Source organism: Zeugodacus cucurbitae, chromosome 2 (genome assembly GCF_028554725.1).
Source record: "Zeugodacus cucurbitae isolate PBARC_wt_2022May chromosome 2, idZeuCucr1.2, whole genome shotgun sequence".
Classification (NCBI taxonomy): Eukaryota; Metazoa; Arthropoda; class Insecta; order Diptera; family Tephritidae; genus Zeugodacus; species Zeugodacus cucurbitae.
In genome coordinates this window covers 44,624,108-44,639,617 of record NC_071667.1, presented here as the reverse complement: position 1 = coordinate 44,639,617, position 15,510 = coordinate 44,624,108, and the positions used below count along the sequence as shown (strand labels likewise).

At 37.6% G+C, this 15,510-nt stretch overlaps 1 protein-coding gene across 7 annotated transcripts in view; it reads right to left on the bottom strand.

Moving 5' to 3' along the window:
• LOC128919867 (uncharacterized) overlaps window positions 1-15,510 on the bottom strand; it is a 107,774-nt gene that overhangs the window by 28,584 nt on the left and 63,680 nt on the right. Inside the window, exon 3 of one of the 7 annotated variants that reach the window (XM_054225404.1) lies at window positions 102-450. The exons of the other annotated variants lie outside the window; for them this stretch is intronic. The gene's annotated coding sequence lies outside the window, so the exon portion shown is untranslated. The remainder of the gene's footprint in view (window positions 1-101; window positions 451-15,510) is intronic. 7 annotated transcript variants of the gene reach the window in all.

Genomic DNA, 15,510 nt, shown 5'->3' with positions numbered 1-15,510 from the left:
CGAATTTATAGGTAAATTTGTGTGTTATGTAAATAAAATTTCTTCAATAAATTCCGAGAGTATAAAATGTTCGGTTACATCCGAACTTAGCCCTTCCTTACTTGTTGTTTTTGCTTTTCATAAGAATAGTAAGTTTCATCAGCTATTTAATATTTTTCAGCAGCGACATCTACCGTAGCTTTTTTTATCAAAAAATTCAGCCAATCGTAGACAAAGGACATATATCGTTCGTCTTTGTCGCAGAGTTGCATTTGATTTTCAAGTCGATTAAAATTCAATTAAAAATGAATGTGGATTTTATTTTGTATGGTAAATTGATCTTAATAAGCGTTTAAATCGAGCAGAGGCCGGTAAATGGATCAATTAGCTCCTGTCTAAAAACGCTATAAGCTTAGTTTATTTAATCATTATTTATCTAAATCAGCGGTGACTTCATGAAAGTGAGCTTACCTGAAAGAAAGGAAAATATAAAGCGTTTTACTGAAGTGAATAATTTCAGTTAAATTTTTATTAATTTAAGAATAAATATCATTTATAAAAACGTGTTTTCGAGGAGATAATTATTCGTACAAAAGCTTTCATATACTTATATGCCCCGACTACATATCGCTACATAGATCATATTAATCATGTCTACAATTTTTTCAGGTTCATTAAAACGCTATTTAAAACTATTTTAAAAACTTGTATGACAAAAAAATGTAGTGTGTCTTAATAAAGTGTTGAACACAAAGACGATGATACGACGTAGCGACAGCTGATTACAAATATCGCTTTCAAGCAGAGAACGTGTGATATAGAGAAGGTCCAATTGCGGACCAGCGTGTGAATTGTCAAAAGCTAACAAAACACTATGAGCCAGTCTCACCACAGCCAACACGGAAGGAGAAATTTTAACAGCGTCACGTTAACATTGCAGAGCATTAAATGAAAAATATGCTCAGAGATTTACATTTCTATTATATCGGAATGTTAGCCCGTTTGCTTATATCTATGTATATTGATACATTTATATGCAATCATATATGCTAATATGATATTTATTTATGACTGCATGCAAAATTTATTCAATTCAAATAAATTATGCGATTTCAGAGGCATATTTTTTAAAATAATATACCTACTTAATGTTTATATTTTTATATTAAATGCATTTCTTACAATACTAAAATTAAATACATATTTCATTATGTGAATCTTGTATATATCTACATACATATATTCAAAATTCGAATTGTCTCGTTATCACTTATCAGTGAAGGTCATATGCACCCATTGTTACATATGCATATATGTACATAAATATGTTTGAATGTCATTGACGAACAAGTAATGCATACACAAACTTACATTCGCATATGCGTAAGTTTGTCAACCATCACAAAAAATCAAAAGCATTTTCTACAAAAACAACAAGCGCCTCAAACGCATAAGCAGCATCACAAGTCAATATGGCAGCCAATCAACGAAGCCAAATTTTGTAGTAAATACAACAAAAACATTTTCATTCATGAACGCAAGCGCACATTCAATTGGCAAAGTTGCTTCATTCATAAAAGCAACACCATACACATCCCCCGCGCATGCCATGTCCACAAACGCCTTTTCGCGACGATGACAAAAATCATAAATTGAAGATTTTTCTAATGTTCCCTCCAGAAGGAAAATTTGCAACATCGCAAAAACCTAGGTACAAAAATGGTAACATAGCCCTTGAGTCGATTTTAAATATTTTTCAGCACAAATTCTGATCAAAGTCTCGCAAAAAATTATGTAGATATGTTTGCATGCTCATATATATTCATACATATTTACGACAAGCCGATTTTCTACCAATAACGCAATGTTGCGTCGCTTTGGTGTCGCGCAGGCGGCCATCAATCTTTCGACACATCGAGCTTTACAGAGGCGTTTCAAGTGATCCCTCCCTAAGACCTGAACCTCTTCCCTTCGAACGTGCGACACTGTATTGACTTGAGAACAAAAAATCACAATTTGCGACCATTCGTTGTCCGTGACAACGAAGATTTTACAACAAACCATGAGGCACATATGTACATATTTATGCACATATGCATGTAAACAAATTTACAAACAAATTGATTTTGTTTACAATTACAAATTATGCGCGAATGTTTACTCTTTTGGTATATTATAGACAATTTTAATAACCAAAGAAAATAAATATACATATGTACATATATATATAATATATAATTACATTGTATTTTAGCATATGTATATAAAATAATTAATTTATTAGATACTTAAAGCATTTTATGGAATAATTCATAATTTTTTACATACATATGTATGTACGTATTTATTTTGATATAAAATATAAACGAAATCATATACAGAGTCGTTTGCGCATTGTACATAGGTGAAACTGTAAGCGTACAGTTATTAACATTGAAATTAACATAATTTTTCTCATTTAAGACAGAAAATGCTCATTTCTGCTATTTCCGAGCGCGCCGCTGTTAAATGTGTGGTGAAACTGGCTTATAGATTTCTGTGGTGAGACTGGCTCATAGCGGCGAGTACCCCTGCGAAAAAAGGACCATTTTGACAATCGGCACACCATGAACCTTCTCTATATTACACGCTCTCTGAACATTTCGAATTTGGCGACAGCGAAGACTTAAACCAATTTGTAGCGATGTCGTGCTGTTGTCTAAAAAACTGCGCCCATAAGAACGAGTGTATTTTAATATTTGACAAATGTCGCTCGTCGCTTGTAGTCGTCTATGTGTTTAGCACTTTAGTCTTAATATTTTTTAAGTGTTAATATTTTCACGGAAATATTTCAAACTAACTTAAAGTAGGTAACATTTTCGGTGTTAATTAGGTTTTGTACTTCCATATGATGCCAAAGGACATAAGAAAGCTTTCTTAGATGTAATAATTATTTGTAAACATACGGAAATCGTGTTCACATGATGATTTATTAATTTAAAAAGTTCGTATTAATATTTCTCAGTAATTTATTTTTTGAGTTCTCGACTGAGAACTGTGACTTGCACCGTCTGCCAATGGAAATGCGGAGCTCCAGTAAATGCAAGAATAATTGCATCCTCTCATACGCAATTTGGAAGATAAGTGAAGTTTTAAAGGCACTAAATGTGGTTATTTCTGCAACTCAAGCCAAAACAGGCTGAGTAAAGCAAAAAGTTCGCTTATGAGGCTGCTCCTAATTAAGTAGGTAAATATTGAAAAAGCGGATTTGCATTGAAGAGGAGGCTTAAGTGCACATACATATGTATGTATGTGCCCACATAAATATATTTCCACATATGTATCACATTTCCCAACTGAAAACAATAAAGACTGGCGCAAGTGCTGCAGCAGAGAAGGATGCTGTTTTACAGTGTTTTTGATTACAAATTGAGCCATTAAATTATCGGTGGGCGGATGCAGAAAGTTTTAACGCTCTTAGGTAAACGATAATTTGTTTTATTTTCGGTACTGCATTAGTTTAACGTAGCACAAAGATTCCCACACACATTTCTTCTATTCTCACTTTTTGTGACTAAGAAAGTCCAGGTGCGCTAATATGTGCAGATTTGTTTGTGAACAAAATACAAGTTCGGATGCAACCGAATATTACATACTCTCGCAATTTATTGCTATATTTTTTTTAAGATAACACACAATTTGAACCATATATTCGGAATAAAGTCCAATAGAAAAACGAAAATCATCCAATGTGGTATATTGGCTAAGGTAATTCCTGAACCGATTTCACCCATTTTCATCACCAACATACATTATGCTCACTTAATTTGGCTAAGATATTTCACATATTAACCGATTTATAAGCTATCATGCCCATCATATTTTTGAAAATCCTTTAATTAGGTATATGAGAACTAGGGGAAGTTATGACCCGATTTTAACCATTTTTGGTACAGAGACACGCTATTAGAAGAAAAAGATTTTCTCTTAATTAAATTAAGATATTGAGAGATTTACCGATATTTTTGGTGAAAAAATACCCTTAGGAGTTGAGTTCATCGTGTTCGATATCCGGGGCCTTGAAAAGTTATAGTCAGATTTCGAAAATTTTTCCATAAGTGCAGTATTTGTGTAAAGTTTTATTCCGCTATCTTCATTGGTTCCTTATGTATATATTATAAATTGAAAGAATAAGATGGAATTCAAAATTGAGTTATATAGGAAATTGTCGTGGTTGTGAACCGATTTCATCGATTTTCCACACGTGTCATTAGGGTGCCAAGAAAATATTATATGCCGAATTTCATTGAAATCTGTCGAGTAGTTCCTGAGATATGGTTTTTGAATCATAAGTGGGCGATGCCTCGCCCATTTTTCATTTTGTAAAAAAATCTGAGTGCAGATTCTTTCTGCTATTTCTTCTGTAAAATTTAGTGTTTCTGTCATTTTTCGTTAGTGAGTTAACGAAATATTTTCATGGTGTATGGTGGTGCACGTAAGGGAACCGACTGCAGATAGTTTGGTTTATATCGCTTTACTGGTTTGCGAGATGTATACAATAAAATAAATACATCCAAATATGGTCCTTACTAGGGCGATACTTTGTACCAAATTTTATTTTTGTAACTTTATTTATGGCCATTTTGTGGGCGTGGCGGTCCCAAGGAACATGTGTACTAAGTTTCGTCAAGATATCTCTATTTTTACTCAAGTCATCCGTTGCACGGACGGATGGACGGACGGACAGACAGACATTCGGATTTTGACTCGTCTCGCCACCCTGATAATTTTGATATATATAACCCTATATCTAACTCGTCTAGTTTTATGACTTACAAACAACCGTTATGTGAACAAAACTATAATACTCTCTTAGCAATTTTTGTTTCGAGAGTGTAAAAAAGTCAAAATTTGTTTTTATTGCTTTTGCTTTTATTCTTGTAAGCGCACTGTCTTTCATCATCTATATGTACATGTAAATGTGTTATTTTCTTAATAAACGAGTAGCAACCACTGGTTGCAGGCTTTGCAACTCATTTGCGTCGAAAAAATAGAACCAAAATAAATTTCAAGAAAATGTTGTAGATATTCTTAAATGGTGGTGCGTCAAGTAGTTGGAGTGTTCTGCGCGAAAAGCTAAAGTTTCCAGCAACAACTTGTGTTGATTTTGCTTTCCAGTCTTTCATCACATAGATGTGCCTACTCTAGCTGTCTGCGGCTTGGGATACATTTGTTTATTTCACTATTTTTCGAGTAAATTTGTTTTCTTTGTAGTCTTTTAGGGGTAAAAGGCTCAGAGCAGCATATTGATTTTGTGTACAATTTGTGTACATATATCCAATGTAATTGATAAAGTTGAACACTTCGAGGCTCGATAAGTTTTCTTTAGCTAACATCGATTGGCTATGCGTTATAGAGTAGCCAATAGAACACATTATCCAGTAATTCAAACAGAAATCACAAAACCAAATGCTGCAAACTTTATTAAGTAAAAAATGAGCATTCTAAACATTTGTATATGGAACGCTAACGGTGTTAACCAACATAAACTAGAGATTATTAGATTTCTGTCTGAAAAAAATATAGATGTAATGTTAATATCAGAGACTCATCTGACAAACAAAAACAATTTTAAAATACCGGGATTTAGACTGTATGTTACAAATCACCCGGATGGAAAAGCACATGGCGGAACGGCAGTATTGGTTAGAAATCGGTTAAACCACTTTACTCTGGGTTCTCATGCTACAGCACAGTTACAAGCTACAACAATATCGTTAAAAAATCGGGGTTGTGATTTAAATCTATCGGCTATATACTGCCCACCTCGTTTTAAAATTACAGATAGCGAATTTAAAGACTTCTTTGGAACGCTAGGTCATAGATTTCTAGCAGGTGGAGATTATAATGCAAAACACATGTACTGGGGGTCACGTCTTAATAATCCGAAAGGACGCCAGTTGTACCAAACCATTATGAACCACAATAACCTTGATATAATATCTCCTGGTAAGCCTACATACTGGCCCAGTGATCGTAACAAAATACCAGATTTAATTGATTTCGCTGTAACCAAAAATATAGATAGATCACTTGTGACAGTTGATACATGTACAGACTTATCTTCAGATCATTCACCTGTACTAATAAAGTTGTGTGAAGAACCCATATTCGTTGAGCCAAAGGTGGGTCTAACATCTCACAAAACGAACTGGTTAAAATACAAAAAATATGTGAGTAGCCACATTAATATTGATGTAAAAATAGATACAGTAAGAGATATTGATGAAAGTATAAGAGAATTTAATGATGTAATATCAAATGCAGCTGTCATAGCAACACCAAACATAAGCAATAAACCGATTATCCGCAGAAAACTCACTAATAATGAAATAGAAAAGCTTGTAAATGAAAAAAGGCGAGCTAGACGTGAATGGCAGTTAAATCGCTCCCCTTCTACTCAGCTGCAACTAAAATATGCTGTACGAAAACTAAAAACAGCGCTTAAACGTGAGGAAGAATACCACACTCACAATTATATAAAGAAACTGTGTCCAAATTCAAACAAAGGAAATTCTCTTTGGAAAGCCCAAAAGTCAATGAAGCCTCCAGTCGACTCCAACCTGCCTATAAGAGGCTTGGGTGGAAACTGGGCACGAAGTGACGAGGATAAGGCAAATTGTTTCGCAAATCACCTAGAAAAGGTATTTCAACCTAATTGCCCAAAGAACAGCTTTAAGCTGCCAATCATCTCCAATAGCGCTAACGAGTCGCTTGGGTCTATTCAAACGTCATCTTCTGAAATTATTAAAATCATAAAAGAGCTGAATCCTAAAAAGTCGGCAGGACACGATAAAATTACTCCAAAAATGCTAATTGAGTTACCAAATATTGCTTTAACAGTACTCTCCTTGCTCTTTAACGCTATTCTCAGTTTCGGGTACTATCCAAGTTCATGGAAAAAGTCGCAGATCATCATGATAGAGAAACCAGGTAAAGACTTGACACAGCCATCTTCATACAGACCAATCAGTCTTCTACCCTGTCTTTCTAAAATATTTGATAAAGTGTTACTATCAAAGATGTCTCCTTTCCTCCATGAAAATAATGTAATACCAACGCACCAATTCGGTTTTCGTGCAAAACATGGCACTGTAGAACAAGTAAATAGAATTACTAACGAAATCAGAAGGGCGTTCGAGTATAGAGAGTACTGTTCTGCTATATTTCTAGATGTGGCTCAGGCGTTCGATAAAGTGTGGCATGACGGGCTTTTATATAAGATTAAAAAAAGCTTACCTCTCGAAATGCATAAAACCTTGGAGTCTTATTTAAAAAATAGAAAGCTTTCTGTCAAAGTAGGAGACTTCATATCTGAAGAACGACCAATAAGAGCTGGTGTACCTCAGGGCAGTGTTTTAGGGCCAACTCTATACATAATATATACAGCAGACCTTCCAACAGCTAGTAATATTTTGACATAAACTTTTGCGGATGACACAGCTTTAGTGAGCCGAAACAAATGCCCAATTATAGCATCAAAAGTATTAGGAGCGCATTTGATTTTTGTCGAAGAATGGCTAGCAAACTGGCGTATAAATGTAAACGAACAGAAGTGCAAGCATGTTACATTTTCTCTAAGACCAAAAACGTGTCCGGCAGTTAAAATGAACAATATTTTAGTACCCCAAGCGACTGAAGTAACATATCTTGGTATTCACTTGGATAGAAGGCTCACGTGGAGAAAACACATATCGAGCAAAATAACCTGCATGAAGATAAGAGCAGCACATTTAAATTGGCTTTTAAATAAAAATTCAAAACTTAGCCTATACAACAAAGTTCTATTATACAACGCGGTCATAAAGCCGATTTGGATGTACGGCATCCAACTGTGGGGTACGACCTGTGCAACCAATATCGATATAATTCAGAGATTCCAATCAAAAATGCTTAGAACAATCACGTGCTCACCATGGTATATGCGTAATGAAAATATCCATAAAGATCTTGGTATTCTCATGGTAAAGAAAGAAGTAGAGAACAGCAGAAATAAATATTTGTCCAAACTCCGCGATCACCCAAACCCATTGGCTAATGCTTTATTACATTCTTGTAATCAATCACGTCTAAAAAGAAGAGATATGCCAGCACACTGAGGAGCAACGTTTCACCAAAACAACTCAATCAATTGGTTGAGCTTGTCTAGTTTTAATTAGAATTAAGATTTTATAACTTATTGTTAGGCTCCAAAGAGCAGATTCAATAAATAAAGAATTATATAAAAAAAAAAAAAAATTTTCATGGCGGTTCGAGCTCGTCAAGTCTACTATTTATGAGATAAAAACTGCTTAACTATTTTCAGTAGACGAATTCACTTTGCTACCATATTCTATTGTGTTAGTTGGCACAATTTTTCATTTCCCTTCAGAACTTGTGTATAATAATCCAAAAGAAATACTTTTTCTGATTAAACTGTTATTTAAAATCTTAAATAAATATAGTTGAACTTCCATAACTCGAACTCTGAAACTGATAATAGCGTTTAGCTATCAAATTTCCTTCCATAACTCAAACTTCCTAAACTCGAAGTTAACCATAACTCGAACTCTTGAATTGGCAAGAGGAGTCAAATTTCATACAAATTTCCTTCCATAAATCGAACTTTTTGACCAGGGCATAATACAAAATTTAAAATTTAACTATCTAGGCAGCATTTGAGTCCATATATCGTTTGGAGGCGAACAAAAAATATTATATTACACTTATGGATTGAACTCTAACTCGAAGTTTTTGTGAATTGATGAGATTCGAGTTAGGAAAGTTCAACTGTAATTAGAGACAAATATAAAATATTTAAAAGGTCTTAGATAGAATGCCTTAACGCTAGTGATGAGCGATATTGCTATTTTTGAATCACTGTGATTTTATATTGTTATTGCGATCGCTACAAAAAAACGAATTTATGAGAATTCGTACTCCACACTTTTTTTAATGTTTTACATTTTCATATTTATTAATTTTAACAATATCCAACATTTACCTGCTTTTGTAATCACAATTAACTAATTAATATATTTTGGGTACACTTAACGCTTTTATAATCATAGCACCCAAAGTTATCGAAAATTGGTACTGAACTGTGATTGCTACTTTTCCAACTACTATTGCCACTGGACAGTGTTCGAATTAGAATTACTGAACTGCTATTGCGATTGTAATTCACTGCTATTTACCAAAATTGATCGCCGTTGCGATTCAATAACAGTGGAAAAATCTCCGGTAGTGAAATATCGCTCATCACTACTAAACGCATATAATTTGCTCTCTACAAAGAAAACATACCGTAGGTTCCGAAGAACCATTCATCCATTCTCCTATGAATGGAGAATAATCTCATCAGCATTACTATTACCTTAAGAAGAACCGCACTACACACTAATGGCTGCTCGGAAGCTGTTTTAGCGAGAAATTGTGGAGAAGTAAAATATACAACGAACTCCACATTCTGTTATAGCGAGCAGCAGTTGATGTAATAGTTGTTTGATTTGCAATGCAACATTATACATATTATGTTATTATATTATATGAATCCAATAATAAAAACAATAAAAATACCAATATAAATACACAGCCTGTGGATAAGCGGAAGTGTCTTAAATAACCATCGAAGCGTTAAGAATAATAGATTTACAATTGCCCCAAGTGTATTAACAGCAAAGCCAAGCGCTGAACGTGCCTCAAACTGGTCACTGTCTGTCCATCAAGAGGTGTTGCAAACTCTTTTACTTCGTTGGTGTTATAAAAATGGCAAGTGAAGAAATCCCTGCAGCAAAATTTCATGTTTCGCCACTGCAGCAACAGTAATTCGGCAGCAGGATAGTGTTGCAACATGTTACAGCTGAACAGCAATCCGCTAAAGGATAGGTAAACACAAAACCATATGACAAGACGGACAAGAAGGAAAAACATAAAACTAAACTGACTGCAAAATATGGATGATTGATGCTGATGTGCACTGCCAAGAATTATAGAATACAAGATTACGCCATTCGTTTACAGTTACCTTTTATGGGTTTTAACTTCCTGTTACGTGACGCAATAAAGAACCCCAAACACGCGAGTAAACACGTGAAACGTAAAACGAATATTTACAATACCCCAAAGAAAGTATAATATAGAGAAGGTCCTATTGCGGACCAGCGTGTGAATTGTCAAAATCTAACAAAGCACTATGAGCCAGTCTCACCACAGCCAACACGGAAGGAGAAATTTTAACAGCGTCACATTAACATTGCTGAGCATTAAATGACAAATATGCTCAGACGTTTACATTGATTGTATAGCCCCATGTTAGCCTTTTGGCTTATATATATGTATTTACTTTTACATATATGCAATCGTATCTGCTGATATGATAATTATTTTGCGAATATGTATTAATTAATTGTACAATTCATAACATTGTACATATAGAATTGCATATGAAGTTATTTGAAGTTACTTGCAAAAAATATTTTTATTAATATTTAATTTAAAATATATAAATATCATATTCCTTTTGTATTAATAGTAATTAAATATTTTATCAGTTCAATGTTGGCTATATAATACATACAGTGGTGCTCCAGTATAACGAACGCCGATATAACGAATGTTCAATATAACGAACGCTATTTTTCAATACATTGATGACTCTATATAACGAAAGCTGGAAATTGGATGAACTCGATATTACGAATGTATGGCGTTTGCATTTGGTTTTGGTTGTATTACAACAAAAAACAATGCAGGCAGTTAAATACCCGTTAGTTCTTGTTATTATTGAGCTATTTTTTTTAACGAATTCTATTTTTTTATGCACGCTTCATTGCGCGAAATATCAGTTGTAAGTTCAAAGTGGTAAAGTGAGGATATCGCATAAATTATTTAAAAATGCCTTCAATTTGAAAACGGCTTTGCTTGGTAAATTGACGACAATAAAAAGGGGAAAACCCTGAAAGAAATCTCTTTGAAATATGGTATTCCAAAATCGAGTGTTTGCACAATTTAAAAAAAATGCCAGAAAGTGATAAGAAGTGTTAAAGGTACACATGCTGGCACATTGAGACGACAATCGTTAAACAAAGGCGAATATCATAGGATGGAAAAGGCTATATATAAGTGGTTTGTGAAAAGAACGTACCTAATAGAATTTCTAACCTAATATTATGGGTCAAATTTTGTATTATTAATATAAAGTTAAATAAATAAATTGCGAGAGTATAAAATGTTCGGTTACACCCGAACTTAGCCCTTCCTTACTTGTTTATTATTCGGCAGCAAGTGGGTAGGGGCACTTGCTGCCGAATATTTTCGGTTTTTCGCGGCATATGCCTAGTACTGCAGTAACCGGTTACTTTTTGGAACCGGTTTTTTTTTGGAACACACTCGTGGCAGTGTGGGTGGGGCTTTGGGGCGTTTTGGGGCAAAACTTCGACGAGTGGGTAGTCGGTTTTCTGTGAAGAACCGGTTTTTTTGGGTCGGTCAGTGGTCGGTTTTGCTCGTGCCCTTCTGCCCGAACACTTCTCAACCGATTTATACCGCACATTGTATATACATGGAAAATACGGACATATATCTGGTTTTGGCCTCACCAAAAATCGCTATGATTAAGTGTAGAAATATGACAAAATATGACATACAACAGTTAAGGGTGCTCACAAGTGTCGTATTTTTAAGAATATTAAAATATGACATAAGACATACAACAAAGCTTGTGAATTGCCTAGATATAAAAACGAATTCTCAAAGTTTATTCTTACATTTTCAAATTCTCAAACTTGTCTCTAGTAGAAAAATAAGGGTAAAAAGCCATGCATAAGTGAAAACTTATCAGTTATTAGAACAAAAACAACTCAATATTCGCATAAAGCACATGTTGATTGAATAGTCACTTACGATTACTGATTTAATTTTACGATCACTGGAGAAACAAAAAAACTAAAATCATTTCGATCAGCATTCTAAGTGAATTCGAAACCAACTCAATACAAAAATAAATGATAATAAACCAAACAAGTAAGGAAGGGCTAAGTTCGGGTGTAACCGAACATTTATACCTTCGCAATTCGACGGGGTCTTAAACACCAACCGACTTAAATGATTAGAGTGGCTTTTCAAATGCATGCAGTTGCGCACGACCATAATTGAGATGTGCTGAGTGGAGCTGAGTCGGGCCAAGCTGCACTAAAACTATGAACTGCCGCATGAATTGCAACACAGTAAAGTGTAGGAGGATGGGATCAAGTGTAGAAGTTCACGCAAGTGAGGAAAGTTTTTGATTGTCACTCACTTGGGAGTGGCCAGAAACGATTCTTCTCCACATGGTTCAAGCAGCTCACGACTTCCGGTTTTAGACCAAGTATCCTCTGGGTAGCCAACAGACATCCGTTTGAAGGCGAGCTAAAGTGAGAAGGCGAAGCCCGCTTATGCGGTTGTGCGTAGGGTTTGGGACCCACCACATAAAAACACCCCCCAATGAAAAATCTACGAAAGCCTCGGATGAGACACCCCCCTTTTGATGACGACCCCTGCAAACGTTTTAAGGATAATGATATAAGGGCATGCACCTGGAATGTCCGGACCTTTAATTGGGAAGGTGCCTCTGCCCAGCTGGTTGATATCCTCATACGACTCAAGGCTGGCATCACCGCCATCCAAGAAGTGCGATGGACGGGAAAAGGACGGAAGAAGGTGGGTCCTTGTGACATCTACTACAGCGGCCATATAAAGGAGCGCAAATTTGGTGTTGGATTTGTGGTGGGAGAGAGACTCCGTCGCAGAGTCCTGGCATTCACCCCGGTGGATGAACGTCTAGCCACAATCCGCATCAAAGCGAGGTTCTTCAACATATCGCTGATTTGCGCCCACGCCCCAACGGAAGAGAAGGGCGATGTGACCAAAGATGCTTTCTATGAGCGCCTAGAACGCACCTATGAGCGCTGCCCCCGCCACGATGTAAAAGTCGTGCTTGGTGATTTTAACGCCAGGGTGGGTAAAGAAGGTGTCTTTGGGACAACAGTCGGAAAATTCAGCCTCCATGACGAAACATCGCCAAACGGCCTGAGGCTGATCGACTTCGCTGGGGCCCGAAATATGGTCGTCTGTAGTACCAGATTCCAGCATAAGAAAATACATCAAGCTACTTGGCTGTCTCCTGATCGAAACACGCGGAACCAAATCGATCACGTTGTGATAGACGGAAGACATGTCTCCTGTGTTTTAGACGTGCGTACGCTCCGAGGACCAAATATAGACTCGGACCATTATCTGGTCGCAGCGAAGATACGCACCCGCCTCTGTGCAGCAAAGAATGCCCGTCAACAAACACAAGGAAGGTTCGACGTCGAAAAGCTGCAATCGCAACAGACAGCCACGAAATACTCTACTCGACTTGCACTCCTGCTCTCTGAGAGCACTCATCAGCATCTCGGTATAAGGGAACTGTGGAACGGCATCTCAAACTCACTGCGTACCGCTGCAGCCGAAACAATTGGTTTTCGGCAACGACAAAAAACAAGCTGGTACGATGAGGAGTGCCGTCTCGCAGCGGAGAGAAAACATACTGCCTACCTCGCAACATTGCAAACGACCACAACACGTGCGGGATGGGATAGATACCGAGAGCTGAAGAGGGAAGCGAGACGCATTTGCAGACAAAAAAAGAAAGAGGCCGAAATGCGTGAGTACGAAGAGCTTGAGAAGCTGGCAGACAGAGGGAATGCTCGAAAATTTTATGAAAAAATGAAGCGACTTAACGAAGGTTTCAAGACCGGAGCATCCTCATGTAGAGACCAAGGTGGTAATCTGGTAACCAATGTCCAGGGCATACTGGGATTATGGAGGGAACACTTCTCCGACCTGCTGAATGGCAGTGAGAGTACAACACCAGGAGATGGCGAACCCGATCCCCCAATCGATGACGATGGAACAGATGTTCCATTACCCGACCATGAAGAAATTCGAATAGCAATTACCCGCTTGAAGAACAACAAAGCAGCGGGGGCCGATAGATTACCGGCAGAACTATTCAAATACGGCGGCGAAGAACTGATAAGGTGCATGCATCAGCTTCTTTGCAGAATATGGTCGGAAGAAAGCATGCCTGACGATTGGAATCTCAGTGTGCTCTGCCCAATCCATAAAAAGGGAGATCCCACAATCTGCGCCAATTACCGTGGGATCAGCCTCCTAAATATCGCATACAAGGTTCTATCGAGCGTATTGTGTGAAAGACTAAAGCCCACCGTCAACAAACTGATTGGACCTTATCAGTGTGGCTTTAGACCTGGAAAATCGACAACTGACCAGATATTCACCATGCGCCAAATCTTGGAAAAGACCCGAGAAAAGAGGATCGACACACACCACCTTTTTGTCGATTTTAAAGCTGCTTTCGACAGCACGAAAAGGAGTTGCCTTTACGCCGCGATGTCTGAATTTGGTATCCCCGCAAAACTAATACGGCTGTGTAAATTGACGTTGAGCAACACCAAAAGCTCCGTCATGATTGGGAAGGACCTCTCCGAGCCGTTCGATACCAAACGAGGTTTCAGACAAGGTGGCTCACTATCGTGCGACTTCTTTAACCTGATGCTGGAAAAAATTATAAGAGCTGCAGAGCTAAACCGAGAAGGTACAATCTTCTACAAGAGTGTACAGCTCCTGGCGTACGCCGATGATATTGATATCATCGGAAGCAACAACCGCGCCGTTTGTTCTGCTTTTTCCCGCATGGATAAGGAGGCGAAGCGAATGGGTCTGGAGGTGAATGAGGACAAGACGAAATATCTCCTGTCATCAAACAAACAGTCGGCGCATTCGCGTCTTGGCTCCCACGTCACTGTTGACAGTCATAACTTCGAGGTCGTAGATAATTTCGTATACCTGGGAACCAGCATCAACAACACGAACAATGTCAGCCTCGAAATCCAGCGCAGAATAACTCTTGCCAACAGGTGCTACTTTGGACTGAGTAGGCAATTGAACAGTAAAGTCCTCTCTCGACGAACCAAAATCAAGCTCTACAAGTCGCTTATCATTCCCGTCCTGCTTTACGGTGCAGAAGCTTGGACGATATCAACATCAGATGAGACGACACTAGGAGTTTTCGAGAGGAAAATTTTGCGCAAGATTTATGGTCCTCAGAACATTGGCAACGGCGAATACCGCAGACGATGGAACGATGAGCTGTACGAGTTATACGACGACATTGACATAGTTCAGCGAATAAAAAGACAGCGGCTACGCTGGCTAGGTCATGTTGTCCGAATGGACGAAAACACTCCAGCCCTGAAAGTGTTCGATGCAGTACCCGCCGGAGGAAGCCGAGGAAGGGGAAGGCCTCCACTCCGTTGGAGGGACCAGGTGGAGAGCGACCTGGTTACACTTGGGATCTCCAACTGGCGCCGAACTGCGAAGGAGAGAGACAGGTGGCGCACTATCGTCGATTCGGCTATAACCGGCTAAACGGTTGCAACGCCAATCACATACATACACAAAGTGTCATGC